The sequence below is a fragment of the Elaeis guineensis genome, chromosome 2, assembly GCF_000442705.2.
Source record: "Elaeis guineensis isolate ETL-2024a chromosome 2, EG11, whole genome shotgun sequence".
Lineage (NCBI taxonomy): Eukaryota > Viridiplantae > Streptophyta > Magnoliopsida > Arecales > Arecaceae > Elaeis > Elaeis guineensis.
The window spans coordinates 125,859,083-125,877,523 of NC_025994.2; positions in this window are offsets into that span (position 1 = coordinate 125,859,083).

Genomic DNA, 18,441 nt, shown 5'->3' on the forward strand with positions numbered 1-18,441 from the left:
CCGGACTTCGTCCCCGACTTCAACCGCAGGTAGACTTCATCCGGACTCCTACGGGAGTCGGACTTCGTCCCCAACTTCAACCGCAGGTAGACTTCGTCCGGACCCCTACGGGAGCCGGACTTCGTCCCTGACTTCAACTGCAGGTAGACTTCGTCCGGACTCCTACGGGAGCCGGGCTTCATCCCCGACTTCAACTGCCGGCAGACTTCATCCGAGCCCCTATGAGGGCCAGACTCCGAGCCCCTACCGCAAGCGACCCACTCCGAGTTTCCGCTGCAAACGATCCACTTCAAATTTCTACCATGAGCGGTCCGTGCCGGATTCCCACCGTAAGCCTTCATCTGGGCTTCTACGGAGATCAGACTCCGACCGAACTTCGGCCGACAGGCCTGGACTCCTTGGCAGGCCATAGTAACGGTCACGATTCTGCTCCACTTCCTGCGACGGATTCCGCGCAGCTCCATTACTCCCTGACAGGCCATAGTAACGGCCACGATTCTGCTTCACTTCCTGTGACGGATCCTGTGCGGCTCCATCACTCCCTGGCAGACCACAGTAATGGCCACTACTCTGCTCCACTTCCTGTGACGGATACCGCGCGGCTCCTCCACCCTCTGGCAAGTCACGACAACGGACGCCGCTTCACTCCCCACAATAGACTCCACGTGGCAGATCACGGTGATGGCCACGATTCCACTCCACTACTCTTCATAACAAACTCCTCCTGGCCCCGAACGGCCCACTGCCAAACGGTTACAAATGTCGCTATCATCTATTGCGCCCTCTGTCTATAAAAAGGGGGACCCCAGATACGTTATTCTTTAAGCTCTCATTTTCTATCTCAAAACTCTGCTAAATTTTTCGTTCGAGCACTCCATTCTTGTTGAGACAGAGAACTGACTTGAGCGTCGGAGGGTCTTGCCGGAGCACCCCCACCTCCGATTTAGACTTCCTTTGCAGGTCTCGGCGACGACTGCGGCTCCCTCGACTCTAGCCTCTCCGACGCAGGCAGATTTTTGCACCAACAGGATTTGCGCTAGAGGAAGGGCTGTGTCTTCGCAGTACCCTTGTTCTTAAAGAAGCGCTCAGCGGGACCGCCTCCGGTCATCTTTTCTGACGTCCTCTCCTCCTTCCCCCACTAGATCTTCGCCCGATGCCTCCCCGCAAAGCATCCACACGGCAATCCACGGCCTCCGCGGTCAGATCTCAGGCTCCGGCCTCACCTCCAGTTTTCCAGCCTCCTCCTCCTCCTCCGACAACAGTGGTTGGCGCGGAACAATTCGACTTACTGGTCCAGCAAGTCAGAGGCCTCGCTGAAGCGGTGCGGGCCATGCAGCAGCAGCAATAGTCGCAGGCATCAGTGCGACTGGAGAGAATGTCGCCGGAACTCCAAAATCCGACGGTAGGACAGGCCACTTGGGCCGGTCGCCCCGTCTTTCCCGAAAAGATGAATCCGAGGGTGGAGAGCCCTCAGTCGGATCACGATTCCACCCTTGGAAGATCTCTACCTCCATTTTGCCAAAAGACCCTCGAGACCCGTAGTCGAGAGGATTTCCTGGATCGGAGGCTCCAGGAGATGAACCGGCGGATCAAAGAACTCCGTCACGCTCCCCCCGCTTATGGTGAGGACATCTATACTGACCCTCCCTTTTCTCAAATGATCATGTGGGAACCGATCCCGCCAAACTTCAAGCTCCCTCAATTTGAAAGCTACGACGGGATTTCGGACCCAGTTGATCACCTGGAGGCCTTCCGGACAATGATGCTGCTTCATGGTGCGCCCGACGCCATCCTATGTCGAGCTTTCCCATCCACCTTGAAGGGAGCGACGAGAAACTGGTACTCGATGCTGAAGCCGGGTACCATCTTTTCCTTTGATCAGATGAGCCATCAGTTTATGGCTCATTTTGTTAGCAGCCGGCGTCCCCGGAAGGGTTCGGAGTCCCTCATGAAATCAAGCAGAGAGAGGGGGAGTCCATTCGGACCTACATCAACCGTTTCAATGTCACCGCATTGGAGGTCCGAAACTTGGACCAATCAGTAGCGATGGCCGCTCTGAAAGGCGGCCTACAGAAGAACAACCTTTTATTCTCCCTGAAAAAGAAGTACCCCAGGGATTTTGCTGATCTGTTGGCTCGGGCCGAAGGGTACGCCCGAGCAGAAGAAGTCTTCAAAATGAAGGATGAGGAGACCGCGAGAGAGCGGCAGGCGGGAGGTCCGAGTAAGCCCGCAGTCGAAAAAGGGCCGAGAGAAGCTCGGCCACGTTCTCGAACTCCTCCCGGGCACAAACGTGCCCAGACTCCTCCCCGAGCACGCAGGCAGGGAAACCCGGAGCGTCGGGCTCGGCGGGGCTCCCCCCCAGGAAGATTTCGCAGCTATGCCCCCCTCAACGCATCGAAAACCCAGGTGCTGATGGAGGTCAGAGAGCAGCTCCCGAGGCCAGAGAGGATGCGCACGCACCCCGGAAAGTGCAATCCTAACAAGTTCTGCCTCTACCATCGTGACCACGGCCACGACACGGAGGAATGCATTCAGCTCTGAGACGAGATTGAGGAGCTCATTCGACGAGGTCGGCTCGACAGGTTCATTCGACGTCGATCTGAGGGTAGAGAAGATCGGCCAAGGGCCCTGACCGCAACCTGAGCCGTCAAGGAGGGAAGAGCAGCCCGGAGATCGATCTCCAATTGGGATCATCAACTCCGTCTCTGGAGGACCTTGACAGGAAGCAGACCTTCCACAGCCCTGGAATTTGAAAACTTATAAATGTATTACGAACGACCCCACTTTAAATCAAGATTCCTTTCAGATCTGCACATCTTTTCTTTTTTGGCATGGACTTGTAACGACAGGGGATGACCCCTTCGGACAACGAAAACAAATCCTAATGTGGGCAAAGTCGAAGGCCCGGTTATTTGTAGATCGGATGGGGGGAGAGGCCATACAGCGCCCATATGCGCCCCCACAGCCATGTTAGGGACAGGAGGAGAACCTCACCCTAACATGAGCAAAGTCGAAGGCCCGATTATCCTTAGACCATATGGGGGGAGAGGCCCTGCAACGTCCGTATGTGCCCCCACAGTCCTGTTAGGGACAGGAGGAGAACCTCGTCCTAACTTGAGCAAAGTCGAAGGCCCGATTATTTGTAGACCGGATGGGGGGAGAGGCCCTGCAACGCCCGTATGTGCCCCCACAGCCCTGTTAGGGACAGGAGGAGAACCTCGCCCTAACTTGAGCAAAGTCGAAGGCCCGATTATTTGTAGACCAGATGGGGAGAGAGGCCATACAGCGCCCATATGCACCCCCACAGCCATGTTAGGGACAGGAGGAGAACCTCGTCTTAACATGAGCAAAGTCGAAGGCCCGGTTACCCTTAGACTGGATGGGAGGAGAGGCCCTGCAATGCCCATATGTGCCCCCACAGCCCTGTTAGGGACAGGAAGAGCACCTCGCTCTAACTTGAGCAAGGTCGAAGGCCCGGTTACACTTAGACCGGATGGGGGGAGAGGCCCCGCAACGCCCATATATGCCCCCATAGCCCTGTTAGAGACAAGAGGAGGATCTCATCCTAACCTGAGCTAAAACCGATTACGTTAGAAATAGGAGAAGAACCTCATCCTGACATCAATTAAGGTCTGGTCATTCAAGACCAGATAAGAAGAAGGGAACCTTCCCAACGATCCCTTCGCGCTCCCGCGACCCCACCAAGAGCAGAGGGAAAACCCTCACTCGAAAAAAGAAAAAGGAAAAAGGGGAGGGGAGTTAAAAAGGAAAGCGACGAACTGCATCAGCGATGAATGGAAAACAAATTGTATCCAAGATGCAGGGAACCTCATCTCAGCAAGGATTAGGGTTCCTATCAAAATCTCTGGCCTTCAAGAAAGCTCGCAACACAGGCCAGAGATAAGACGACTTCCTCAGGGTGACGAGAAGCTCGGACCTCCGAGCTCGAACTCTGAAAGGGGGCATCAAGCCCGAGCGGCCTCGGACAAATCTGCGGCCATGGATGAAAAGACGGGTCAATACGACGGCAATCGGGTACCTCCGGATGGCATCGATTTCGAGCAAGACAAAGGCCGAAAGAGGCTCGACAAACGATAATTCAACACATGAGTAAAAGGGGTAATGAAAAATTCCCTTTTCATGTCATTAATTAAGTATACATTACAGAGCCCTTGAGGCTGAAGAAGAAAGATGACAAGAAAAGCAAGCCGATGCGGCAACGACCAAGAAGCTCCAGACGACATCGGCATCAAAAAGAAAAAGAAAAACAACAACGCCAACAAACAAACGAGCGGCAAAAGAAGACACATAGAAGGATGAAAGACAAAAAGAGCCCTAAGGGGGCTCGGCTTCTTCCGACTTCGAACTTTCGGCTTCGATCCTCATCAGGGAGCGTCTTAAGCTTTCGACTTCTTATTCCAATTCTTTCTTTCTCATTAGCATCTCCATATATCTCCGATGAAGTCGCTGGCTTTCGTTCTCCACCTCTCGACGTCTTTTTCTCAGGACCTCGGATTCTGCCTCCGCGTCCTTGACTGCCCGCTGCTCGTATACTAGCTGGATCTTCAATTGCTGCAGTTCGGCCTTCCCCTCCCCAAGGGCGATAGATAGCTCTTCTATGGTTCTTCTCAGGGATTGAAGTTCATCAGAATCCCGAATAGGAGCAAACTGAGCTCCTTCAGCTAGCTGCCTTTGAAGGCGGGCAACCTCATCGGTCGCCATCCTGAGCTTCCCCCTATAGTCGTCCACCTGCTTGCACCAGCTGGCCCGGTACGCGTCATAGCTCACCTCGGCATCCTGGAGCTGTTGCTGAAGGTCGGAAAATTTCTTCGACCATTCCCGATCGCAGTCGGTCCGAGTCGGAAGCCGGGATGAGCTTCCTTCCAACTGGCTAATCCTCTCCTGTGCAGCCGACAGCTCCACTCTGAGAGAGTTGATCTTGGCAGCTTGTGTATCAAAAATTTAGTACAGGGGCAAAATGGTAATTTTAAAATTTTTCAAAATTATTATTTTACAGCAAAATTATTAATTAATCTCATTAATTAATACTAATTAACCCTACACTAGGATCTAAATATGATACAACAGCATGCATTTAAATTTAAAATTCAAATTTGAATCAGTAAACCTTTTACAGTACTATGTTCAGAACACATCACCTTTTGTGGGTAGTCGATCACCACAATCTGATCACCGTCGAGGGGCTCTGATCGTCACGTCGCAGCCACACAAATGTCTGACCTCTGTGGATCGTCCACACGAAGCTCCCATCTGATCAGCTCCTCACGAATGCTAGTTCGTGATTTCACCCTTTTGATGGCAGATGTTGATCGAACTCCTTCGATCGATGTGTGCCGACTTTTTGGATGCTTCAGATCGTCTGCACAGTTGTTTGAGAGGCTGATGGATCTCTTCCTAAAATTTGGTGGACTCACGACACTCGTGGCACACCAATCTCACTTCTCGATCCCTAAGTAGAAACCCTAGGGTACACACCAAAAATCCTGCGCCCAATTTTCTCTCTTTTCTTTCTTTTTCTTTCGGAAGGTTTTGGACCTTCACCTCGCACATAAGCCTTCCTCATGCCCCACTTTCTTTCTCTTAATTTTTCTGCGCACGCCCCACCTTTCTTCCATTTTTAAAACAACATCGAACGTGTCTTATCCGCGTGAGAGGATAAAGACAAGAGGTTACATATTTGAATTCAAATCAAATTTGAATTCAAACAAAAATAAACTTATCCCTATCCTTTTGGGCGTGAGAAGAGAAGGGGCGTGGCTCTTTGTGCGTGGAAAATATTTCACGAGAAACCTTTTCTCGTGTAAGTAATGTGGCGCACAAAATGGATAAGGATGAAAGGGCAAGTGATAAGTTATCCATTCAAATTCAAACATGCTTTGAATTTGAATGGCTAACTAATTATTTTATCCATCCATATGGCGCACAAATGAGGGCGTGGGGAAGGGTTTTGCGTGAGAAAAATTTCATGAGAAGTTTCTTCTCGTGAATTCAAATGGGTGCAAGGAAGTTGGGTGTCGCAGGGAATTTAAAACAAGATGGTTTGATTCAAATTGAGCCAACCTAATCTAAATAAGTTAAGCACAATTAGAATAGATTAAACCCAACATAATTAGGCTTAATTAGGCTCAATAAAATTCTAATTAAATCAAGAATTAACTAAGCCTAATCCCTGATCAAATCAGGGACTAAACCACCTTAGCGATTAGGTCAACATTTAATCTAATCGGGTCAATCCAAACTGAATCCAATTCAATTGGACTTGATCCAAAAATAATTACTCAATCAAATTGAGTTAATTAGCGATCAAATCACTAATTAAACCTCTCATAAATATTGAGTCCAAATCCGATGGCAAATCAGGCATCAGAGACCATCGATATGAAATCCTGATCAAAGAATTCAAATTTCAAATTCAAAATTTGAAATTTAAAATTTTGACCCCGGTACCCAAAATATGTAGAACTCATGATCAGAGAATCCTAATTCTCAATCATAGAGTTTCAGACACATAAGACTCATAATCAGCCATCTGATCAGAAAGGAACCACTAATGTGTGTGACCCCGCAGGTTCGAACCTAAGCCGGTAGCACAGGAACCAATTCCTGTACTAATCAAAGTGACCATCTAGCAATGGTACCCGACGATCGGATAGGTCGAATAATCGCAATCGCAATATTCAGAACCTACGTGAATATGGTTACCGTATAATTCATCCCTTTTGATCCTGTGTTTAGGATGACTCAGGGTTAAATTGTCAACCCTGATGAGATCATCCGAATCGTGCTCAACTCAATTAGTCCTGTGACTCCTCACTAGGACTATCCTGGTCAAAGTTTTGCTAAATTGAAATACGACTGTACACAGCTCCTAAACTGGAGTGGTCAATCTCATCTTGACACACGCACCGACAAGTCAAGTACTTGACTACACCCAGCAGCCTTCCGTCACTGAATTAGAAATTCAGATAGTCCAGTGCCTAAGTGCAGTGAGTTGCTTGCAAGTCACCGTGGCGGTCTCAGGTCGGAGGGATATTTATACCCATATCCCATCGGAGCAAATCTTGACAGCAGAAATAGCTCCGGAGTTGGTCACGTTCAGTGCAGATGTACCATTACATCTCATCTGTATGCTATAGGAGTGTCTCCACACTCTTTGGTTATGAGGACAACCAACCCATATGGCACACAACGACCTATGCTCGATAAATGTTGTCGTCCTTGGTAACAACGTATCATTTGGTCGCGAACATGTTTAAGGACTAAGCGACAAATCCTCCTTTGTCGAGTCTAAATAGTTCTAAGGACTTTACTACAACACAGGAGTTCATTAGAAGATGAAACATTTGTGATGAAAAAATATCAAAATAACTTTTATTTATTTATAATTCATGTACTAATACAAAAGGAGCACAACCGTCAACAGGCTGATGATTGGCTTTGGGACACTAATCCCAACAATCTTCCACTTGGCCTAAAGCCTATCGGTGCAGTATCTAATACCCATCTTCGACTTGTAGTCGTTGAACTTCTTCACCGCAATGGCTTTAGTGAATGGATCGGTCAGGTTCTCCTTCCCGTCGATCTTCTGAAGGTCGACGTCACCTCGATCCACGATCTCTCGAATGAGATGGTAGCGGCGCAGAATATGCTTCATCCGCTGGTGTGCCTTTGGTTCCTTCGCCTGAGCAATGGCTCCAGAGCTGTCGCAGTAGAGCAGAACTGGACCAACAAGGGAGGGTGCTACTCCGAGCTCGGTGATGAATTTTCTCAGCCACACCGCTTCTTTGGCAGCATCTGATGCAGCAATATACTCCGCCTCGCATACTGAATCAGCCACAGTGTGCTGCTTGGAACTCTTCCAGCAGACATCCCCACCATTAAGGGTAAAAATAAATCCTGACACACTCTTACTATCATCGCGATCAGACTGGAAACTAGAGTCTGTAAACCCTATAAGTCTCAAGTCCGATTCACCATATATAAGCCACTGGTCCTTAGTATTTCTTAAATACTTTAGGATGGTTTTAACAACCTTCCAGTGATTCTCTCCTGGATCAGATTGGTATCTACTCACTACCCCTAGTGAGTATGCCACATTTGGTCGTGTACATGTCATGGCGTACATGATAGATCCCACTGTCGAAGCATATAGAATCCTACCCATACGCTCTCTCTCTTGAGGTGTTGTCGGACAATCCCTCTTCGAGAGAGAAATTTCATGGCCTATCGGTAGATAGCCTTTCTTGAAATTTTTCATGCTGAACCTTTTTAGCATAGTATCAATGTACGTAGACTGGGATAAGCCAAGCAACTTTTTGGATCTATCCCTATAGATCCTCATCCCTAGGATGTAGGAAGCTTCTCCCAGATCCTTCATGGAGAACTGTGACGATAGCCAAATCTTTATTCCCTGTAATGCAGGGACATCATTCTCGATTAAAAGAATGTCATCCACATACAATACAAGAAATACTACTACTGGACCATTAGCCCACTTATAAATGCAGGGCTCTTCTCCGTTCTTAACGAAGCCATACGTTTTGATCGTCCTATCAAAACGTATGTTCCAACTCCGAGATGCCTGCTTAAGTCCATAAATGGACCTCTGTAGCTTGCACACCTTAGACTCATCTGTGGATGTGAACCCTTCAGGTTGTATCATATACACCTCTTCGTCCAGCTCTCCGTTTAGGAAAGCTGTCTTCACATCCATCTGCCAGATTTCATAGTCCAGATGGACAGCTATCGCAAGCATAATCCGAATGGATTTGAGCATTGCCACAGGAGAAAACGTCTCGTCATAGTCTATACCATAACGTTGACGATATCCCTTGACAACCAGACGGGCTTTATAGGTCTCCACCTTTCCGTCTGCGCCCTTCTTCCTTTTGAAGACCCATTTACACCCTATAGGTTTTACTCCTTCGGGTGGGTCAACCAATGTCCACACATCGTTGACCTTCATGGACTCCATTTCGGATTTCATGGCCTCTAGCCATTTCTCAGAGTCAGGACTCTGCATTGCATCCATGTAGGTGATCGGATCCTCATCGTTTTCATCAAGTTCGACAGGATCACCATCCCGGACCAAGAAACCATAGTATCTGTTCGGTTGATGTGGTACTCTACCAGACCGCCTTAAGGGTGCATAATCAATGGGCTCCGGATCTGATCTAATCAAATCCAGTTCAGGTTCAGTAACATGTGTCGATTTTTTCACCTGTCGAACTTCGTCAAGTTCGACTTTAGAGGCAACAGTTCCTTCACTAAAGAACTCCTTTTCTAAAAAGATTGTCTTAAGGCTGACAAACACCTTTTGCTCATCAGCAAGGTAGAAATAATACCCTTTGGTCTCTTTTGGGTACCCTATAAAATTACACTTGTCAGACCTAGGTCCAAGCTTGTCTGTAATTAAATGTTTAACATAAGCCGGACACCCCCAAATCCTAAGGTGCGAGAGTACTGGCTTACGTCCTATCCATATCTCATATAGCGTTTTGGCTACAGACTTACTCGAAACTCTATTTAGAAGGTAACAAGCCGATTCGAGTGCATATCCCCAGAGGGAGATCGACAGACCAGCAAACCCCATCATGGATCGAACCATGTCTAACAGGGTCCGATTCCTCCTTTCAGACACACCATTATGCTGTGGTGTTCCAGGAGGAATCCACTGAGAGAGAATCCCATTCTCTCCTAGATACATCAGAAACTCATTGGAAAGGTATTCACCTCCTCGATCAGATCGAAGAGTTTTAATACACTTCCCAGTTTATTTTTCTACCTCATTTCAGAATAGTTTGAACATTTCAAATGATTCTGACTTATGCTTCATTAAATAGACATACCCATACCTAGATAGGTCGTCTGTGAAGGTTATGAAGTAGAAAAATCCACCTCTTGCACTTGAGCTCATGGGTCCACATACATCAGAATGTATCAGACCTAAGAGTTCACTGGCTCGCTCACCTTTTCCAGTAAAAGGTGACTTGGTCATCTTCCCAAGAAGACAGGACTCACAGGTTGGAAGTGATTCACAATCACTAACTTCAAGAATTCTTTCTTGAGCCAACATGTTTATCCTGTTCTTATTGATATGACCTAGCCTACAGTGCCAAAGGTAGACTTCTGACACATTATCTATTCTAGAGCGTTTACCGAAGTTTTGAACCACATTAACAGGCTGTGATAGTAAGTAAATTTTATTATTTAATTATCCAACAAATATTGTAACACCATTCAAAATGATATTGCAAATATTTTTTTTTATTAAAAAATCATAACCGTACATGGCCAAAAGGCCTACAGAAATAATATTTAATAAAAAACTTGGATAATAGTGACATTCACTCAGAATTACATTACGAGAATTGATCATAAGACTCATGATTCCTAAAGCTAGAACTGGAACTTTGCTTCCATCTCCAACGTTCAGGAACCTCTCGCCTTCATCAAATCTCCTACTGACCTGCAGACCCTGCATCGAATTACAAATATGATAAGGGCTTCCGGTATCCAATACCCAGGCAGTAGTATCACAAATTGAAAAGTTGCAAAGAGTTATCATATAATTACCTTGCTTCTTCTTTGGCCTGTTCGGGTCCAGGGAGGCAATGTATTGAGGACAGTTCCTCTTCCAATGCCCGTGCTTCTTGCAAAAGAAGCACTCCGCCTGGCTCTGGTCGTGCTTGCGCTTCTTGGTCTGACCCTGTGCTACTGTCCCAGCATGAGATTGCACCTTCTTATTTTTCTTCTTCTTGTTCTTCTTCCCCTTCCCAAAGGGTTGACGACGAGAAGAAGACCCTCCCACTATATTCACCGACTCCTTATGGAGTTGGTGATCCTTCTCAAAGTTCTGTAGCAACCCCAACAATCCGTGGTAGTTTACTGCAGGCTTTGTCATTCGAAAATGAGTAAGGAATGGGAGGAAAGACTTGGGCAAGGAATTAAGGATCGCATCCTTACTGAGCTGCTCGTGCAGAGGAAAGCCCAATTTGCTTAGGCGCTCAATCATCTCGATCATGTACAGTACATGATCAGTGACTGAGGCCCCATCCCTCATCCGAGCATTGAAAATGGCACAACTAGTTTTGTGCCTTTCAACGTCGTCAGGCGTGCTAAAGGAGTCGTTCAACATTTGAAGCATCTCCTGTGGCTGGGCGTTCTCAAACCTTCGACTGAACTCGTCATTCATTGCTGCCAGCATAATACATCGAATGGTGGTGTGGTCATTGAGCCACTTCAAGTAAGTGTCTCGGATCGCCTTACTAGCGTTCGGAGCTGGCTCCTCAGGTGCTGGATCCGTTACTACATAAAGGATCCGCTCATGCTCAAGGACAATTTTTAATTTTCGATACCGGCTATCGAAATTGGGTCCCATGAGCTTGTCATTATCTAATAATGACCGGAGTGACAGGGTAGTGGCCATAGCTGCATAAAAGAAAACGAGACATCTATTAGTACATAAATTAATACTAAAGACTTGGACTTTAGTCTAAAGTTTTTCTCAATATTTTTACGAACTGATAGCCTCATCCTCCAATTCGAGGAATTACTTTAATTCCTTAATGGGTACTAGAATCCACATAGACTACACACGAGCCCAACTTTGGTTGGTCAACCCATGTGCATCTATGGGTAGGTTCTTAACCAGTTGTTTCTCTAAACAACTTCTAGTAATTGATTTTGCCTCAGAACCTAATCAGTAGGCTTTGGCCTCCACTGAAAAGATCTGGTTAGGTCCAACCATTAACATGACTTAATTTAGTGAATCGGACCAATAAATGATCAGGCCCGACTTTGGCCGGCCAACCTAACCACCATCAGAAAGACTCAATCAAATTATCATATTATGAATAATAATTCCATTAGCCAATGAGCACCAGGCCTTTGGGCCTCCAATGATCATTGAACTAATGGACTCATTATCACTCACTTAATGGGAGGCTATGACTTAGTTATCATTATAACTTAATCATTTTAGGGACCTAATAATTTTGAGAATTTTATTAAAGAATAGTAGAGAAGATATCATCCAGTCAATTTCAATCCTCCCACTGACTTCACCAAGTCAGATTAAAAAAAAAATTAATTAAAGCTGGCATTAGGAACACCTAAATCAGTCACACTGATTTACCTAATGACATGGGTGAGCTCTAATCACCAAGTGAACTAATCAAAATCTAACTTACCAGATTGGCCAGGTAAGTGAGATCAGTGGTGGGGATTTGCCATTAACTCATCAATGATCGAATCAATGCGAGTAGCTCCAGCTTAAGAATCACTGATCAAAACTGCCGAACTTACCTTAGACACCAACCGGTTCATTAGTTTTAATTTTGATCAACTTAGTAAATAGAGCTCCACCGCGTAGCCATGAATTAAGTCCATCTTGATCTAGTTAAAGACATGGACCCATTCAACTACAACTATTGAAGTTGAGTCTAGAGTATCCTTGACCTAATCTAATTCAACTTTTGATTAGATTTGACCAATTACTCCATTTAGTCCATTTTTTAAGCTAACCTTAGGTCTAACCCAATTATGGATCTAATTCATCTAACCCACTGACCCACAAGTTTATGCAATTGTCTTAGGTCTTAATTCACAATTCTAGACCTACTAGACAACACTTAATTCTTTTAATTAAGTACTTGGGCTGATGGGTCAGGGTTTGGCATTTCGAAAATAATTTTTAAATTTTGAAAGATTTTATTTTTTTGTTCACCAAATGTGTTGACTCATTTCACAAACAGGTCAGCACAATTCATAAACAGCAATCTTGTTGCTCATTTCATAATAGAAAATAATTCAAAATAAATCATAAATTTTTTTTTAGATCTAATCTAACACATTCATGATAAATTTTATAATTAAATCCTTTCGCTGCTTCATCGGCATGGGATATAATTGCATCGGCACCCCTACCGCCATAGGAGACCCCATCGAATGGGAAGAGAGGATCTTTAAACCCTACTTTTCTCCTATGACCGGACGGCCATGGCAACCAACCCAATTAGATTACTTGCTACTTGAATCAAGTATATCTAAATATACCAATTTCAAAATTTAAATTTTAAATTTCAAATTTCAAATTTGAGATTTCAACCAAATTTCAAATTTCGAATTTCCAATCTTTGAATTTTAAATTTTGAATTTTGAATTTCAAATTTTAAATTTTGAATTTTAAATTTCAAATTTGAGATTTCAACCAAATTTCAAATTTTAAATTTTGAATTTCAAATTTGAAACTTCTAACAAATTTCAAATTTCAAATTTTAAATTTCAAATCTTTTTGAATTTTGAATTTCAAATTTTAAATTTCAAATTTAAACTTATAGATTACACCTTAATCTACGCATGCATATGTATATCATATTCTAGAACCTTGCTCTGATACCATTTGTAGCAAAAATTTAGTGCAGGGGCAAAATGGTAATTTTAAAACTTTTTCAAAATTATTATTTTACAGTAAAATTATTAATTAATCTCATTAATTAATACTAATTAATCCTACACTAGGATCTAAATATGATACAATAGCATGCATTTAAATTTGAAATTCAAATTTGAATCAGTAAACCTTTTACAGTACTGTGTTCAGAACACATCACCTTTTGCGGGTAGTCGATCACTGCAATCTGATCACCGTCGGGAGGCTCTGATCATCACGTCACAGTCACACAAATGTCTGACCTCTGCGGATCATCCACACGAAGCTCCCGTCTGATCAGCTCCTCACGAATGCTAGTTCGTGATTTCACCCTTTTGATGGCAGATATTGATCGAACTCCTTCGATCGATGTGCGCCGACTTTTCGGACGCTCTGGATCATCTGCACAGTTGCTTGAGAGACTGATGGATCTCTCTCTGAAATTTGGTGGACTCACGACACTCGTGGCACATCAATCTCACTTCTCGATCCCTTGGTAGAAACCCTAGGGTACACACCAAAAATCCTGCGCCCAATTTTCTCTCTTTTCTTTCTTTTTCTCTCGAAAGATTTTGGACCTTCACCTCACACACAAGCCTTCCTCACGCCCCACTTTCTTTCTCTTAATTTTTCTGCGCACGCCCCACCTTTCTTTCATTTTTAAAACAACGTCGAACGTGTCTTATCCGCATGAGAGGATAAAGACAAGAGGTTACACATTTGAATTCAAATCAAATTTGAATTCAAACGAAAATAAACTTATCCCTATCCTTTTGGGTGTGAGAAGAGAAGGGGCGTGGCTCTTTGTGCGTGGAAAATGTTTCACGAGAAACCTTTTCTCGTGTAAGTAATGTGGCGCACAAAATGGATAAGGATGAAAGGGCAAGTGATAAGTTATCTATTCAAATTCAAACATGCTTTGAATTTGAATGGCTAACTAATTATTTTATCCATCCATATGGCGCACAAATGAGGGCGTGGGGAAGGGTTTTGCGTGAGAAAAATTTTACGAGAAGTTTCTTCTCGTGAATTCAAATGGGTGCAATGAAGTTGGGTGTCGCAGAAAATTTAAAACAAGATGATTTGATTCAAATTGAGCCAACCTAATCTAAATAGGTTAAGCACAATTAGAATAGATTAAACCCAACATAATTAGGCTTAATTAGACTCAATAAAATCCTAATTAAATCAGAAATTAACTAAGCCTAATCCCTGATCAAATCAGGGACTAAACCACCTTAGCGATTAGGTCAACATTTAACCTAATCGAGTCAATCCAAACTGAATCCAATTCAATTGGACTTGATCCAAAAATAATTACTCAATCAAATTGAGTTAATTAACGATCAAATCACTAATTAAACCTCTCATAAATATTGAGTCCAAATCTGATGGGCAATCAGGCATCAGAGATCATCGATATGAAATCCTGATCAAAGAATTCAAATTTCAAATTCAAAATTTGAAATTCAAAATTTTGACCCCGATACCCAAAATGTGTGAAACTCATGATCAGAGAATCCTAATTCTCAATCATAGAGTCCCAGACACATAAGACTCATAATCAGCCATCTGATCAGAAAGGAACCACTAATGTGTGTGACCCTGCAGGTTCGAACCTAAGCCGATAGCACAGGAATCAATTCCTGTACTAATCGAAGTGACCATCTAGCAATGGTACCCGACGACCGGATAGGTCGAATAATCACAATCGCAACATTCAGAACCTACGTGAATATGGTTACCGTATAATTCATCCCTTTTGACCCCTGTGTTTAGGACGACTCAGGGTTAAACTGTCAACCCTGATGAGATCATCCGAATCGTGCTCAACTCAATTAGTCCTGTGACTCCTCACTAGGACTACCCTGGCCAAAGTTTTGCTAAATTGAAACATGACTGTACACAGCTCCTAAACTGGAGTGGTCAATCCCATCTTGACACACGCACCGACAAGTCAAGTACTTGACTACACCCAGCAGCCTTCCGTCACTGAATTAGAAATTCAGGTAGTCCAGTGCCTAAGTGCAGTGAGTTGCTTGCAAGTCACCGTGGCGGTCTCAGGTCGGAGGGATATTTATACCCATATCCCATCGGAGCAAATCTTGACAGCAGAAATAGCTCCGGAGTTGGTCACGTTCAGTGCAGATGTACCATTACATCTCACCTGTATGCCATAGGAGTGTCTCCACACTCTTTGGTTATGAGGACAACCAACCCATATGGCACACAACGACCTATGCTCGATAAACGTTATCGTCCTTGGTAACAACGTATCATTTGGTCGCGAATATGTTTAAGGACTAAGCGACAAATCCTCCTTTGTCGAGTCTAAATAGTCCTAAGGACTTCACCACAACACAGGAGTTCATTAGAAGATGAAACATTTGTGATGAAAAAATACCAAAATAACTTTTATTTTTTATAATTCATGTACTAATACAAAAGGAGCACAACCGTCAACAGGCTGATGATTGGCTTTGGGACACTATTCCCAACAGCTTGAGCCCAGGATTGGTTGCTGGCGTGCTTCTTGTGTTCCTCGAGCTCCTTCTCGAAGTTTGCTTTTCTCCAACTGTACTCCATGATCCCCTTCACATGGAGGTTCCGAAAGTGGGTGGCCTCCGCGGTGGCCTCAGAGTGACTCTCCCTTAACCTGCGAAGTTCGCCATCCATCTCCTTCGATCTTTTTGTTAAATGATGAACTTTCTTCTTCAGGTGTTGGATCGTAGACTTCAGCAGAATTTTCTGTGGCAAGGGAAGCGCTTCGGTAGGACACTGCCATCGGGAGATAAAAGCGTCAAGACGCATCTCATTGCAGAAAAAAAAAAGAGAGAAGGGGAGAGGGGGGAAGAAGAGTGGAGAAACCCTCCGTAAGGAGAAACTCAATTTTATTGATTGAATATTTTTTAAAGATAAGAGGAAAAAAAATTATAATAAAAGAAAAATACAAAGTCAGAGGTCTCAGACCTCGAAAGTAGGAGTCGGGGAGCTCGGTATTCTTGGAAGGGGTGCTGCGGTAACAGTGGCAGTGGGAGAGGGCCCGGCTTCGTCTTCGGATGCCTCGTCCAAGAAGCTGAGATCGAGTTCGAAAAATTTCTTGACCACCTTCTCCTGACAGAGCTCGAACCCTTTGATGAATGCTTCTTGGCCGAATTTGACGTTCAGGTCCCTCATCTTTACGGAGGCCTTGAACTCCTCCACTACTAGGACCCTGGCCTTCGAGATCAGAACCGGAATCTGCTCCGTCAAATTCGCGACCTCGGCCTCCGCCTTCCTCACCGTCTCCTCCGAGGTCTGCTTTTCTTTCTCAAGGGCCTCTTGGAGGTTGGCTACCTCAGCAACCTTTTCTTTGAAGTGGGTGACTTCAGCCCGGCGACTCTCCTCTGCCTGGATGGCGTCCCTCCTCACCCGATTCGTCGCCTCGATGTTGGCAAGGAGCTGGTGCCCGATCTGCAAGGACGGTCAGGAGTCCAGAATGAAAGTGGAAGAATTAATTAAATGAAGAAGCAAGGAGAAGGGGGAAGGTGAACCTGTTTACCTCAAGAAAGAACCCTAGGGAGTCCCAAACCCGCTGTTCAGGATCGGCGCGATCAATCCTCTGGACGACCTCGGGCAGGATGTAGCCGTCGATCAGTCGCTTTATCAGGTCCCTGTCATTAAAGGGATTCTCCCCCGACTCTTCTTCGAAACCATGGGACTCTTCGATGGTGGCCCGACGGCTACTCACCCTGCGGGCCACCGATTTCCTTCTCCTCCCCCTCTCAACCCCTGGCACCTCTTCGAAGCGGACCCCCGAAGCGGGAACCTCAGTGGGGGAACTCCTTGAAGAGGCCCGGGGAGCCGGAGGTTCGGTGTCCGAAGGAACGTCGACCGCGAGGGCCACCTGGGCAGGCGTGGCCAAGCTCGTCTCCTCCGTTCTGGCCTTCTTTGCCGATCTAGAGGCCGCGGCGCCTTTTCTTTTGTGGGCCTTGAGACCCCTGACGAGCGTCCGTGCTGCTTCGACGTTTATCCCTGAAAATAAAAAAGGGAGAGAGAAAAAAGAGATAAGTAATGGAGTGAAAAAGGAAGAAGTGACGCGAAAAAAAAAAAGAAAGAAAGAAAAAGAAGAGAGAAGAAGAGGGGGAGAAAAGAAGGAGAAAGAAAAGATGGAATACTCGTGGGATCCAGGGGGCTCAGGCCGATGTTGAATAAAAACTGCTCATTCAGAAGGTTGGGAAGGGAAGGAGTCAAATAACTGAGAAGCTTCCAGGCGGCTTGAAGGTCGTCCTCCCCCAGGCTGGGGGCCCAGCGGACAGAGTCCCTCAGGGAGCCCCAAGGGGGCAGTCTTAGCTTCAAGCTCGGGCACTGGACGTAGAGGTACTTCCCCTTCCAATTATGGATCGAAGAGGGAGCACCCTTCAGTAACCCCTTCTTGCCGAACTGGGGGGAGAAGTACCACCAGTCCTTGGCCGAGGGGTGGCGCTTGAAAGTGTAAAAATGCCTAAACAAAGAAAGAGATGGCTGAACTTCGACTACGTGGCAAAGGGAAAGGAACCCTATCAGAAACCTAAAGGAATTCGGCGCGACTGAAGCCAAAGAAATGTCTAAAAAATAGAAAAGAGCGACGACGAAGGGCGGAAGCGAAAGATGGAGCCCAGCACGGAAGGCCTCCTGGTACAGGCAGAAACGGCCAGGCGGGGGGGGTACTAGCCCGGTCGGCGGGATCAGAAAGCTCCAGATCGTACTCCGGAGGAACTCCGTATTGAACTCTTATCAGCAAAAGCTCATCCGGAGTCAGGGAACAAGGAATGACGCCTGGCGTAAAAACTGGGCGAGACCCAGCCCTAGACGAGGGTTCGTCTACAATATGAGGGTTCTGAGGGGCTGAGGCGGACGAACTCTCGGAACCACTAGAGGCGGAAGTGCCATAAGACATTTCAAACACAGACTCTAAAAATCCCGGAGAAATCAGGTGAAATAAGAGGCGAAAGATTCGCGGGGGACCA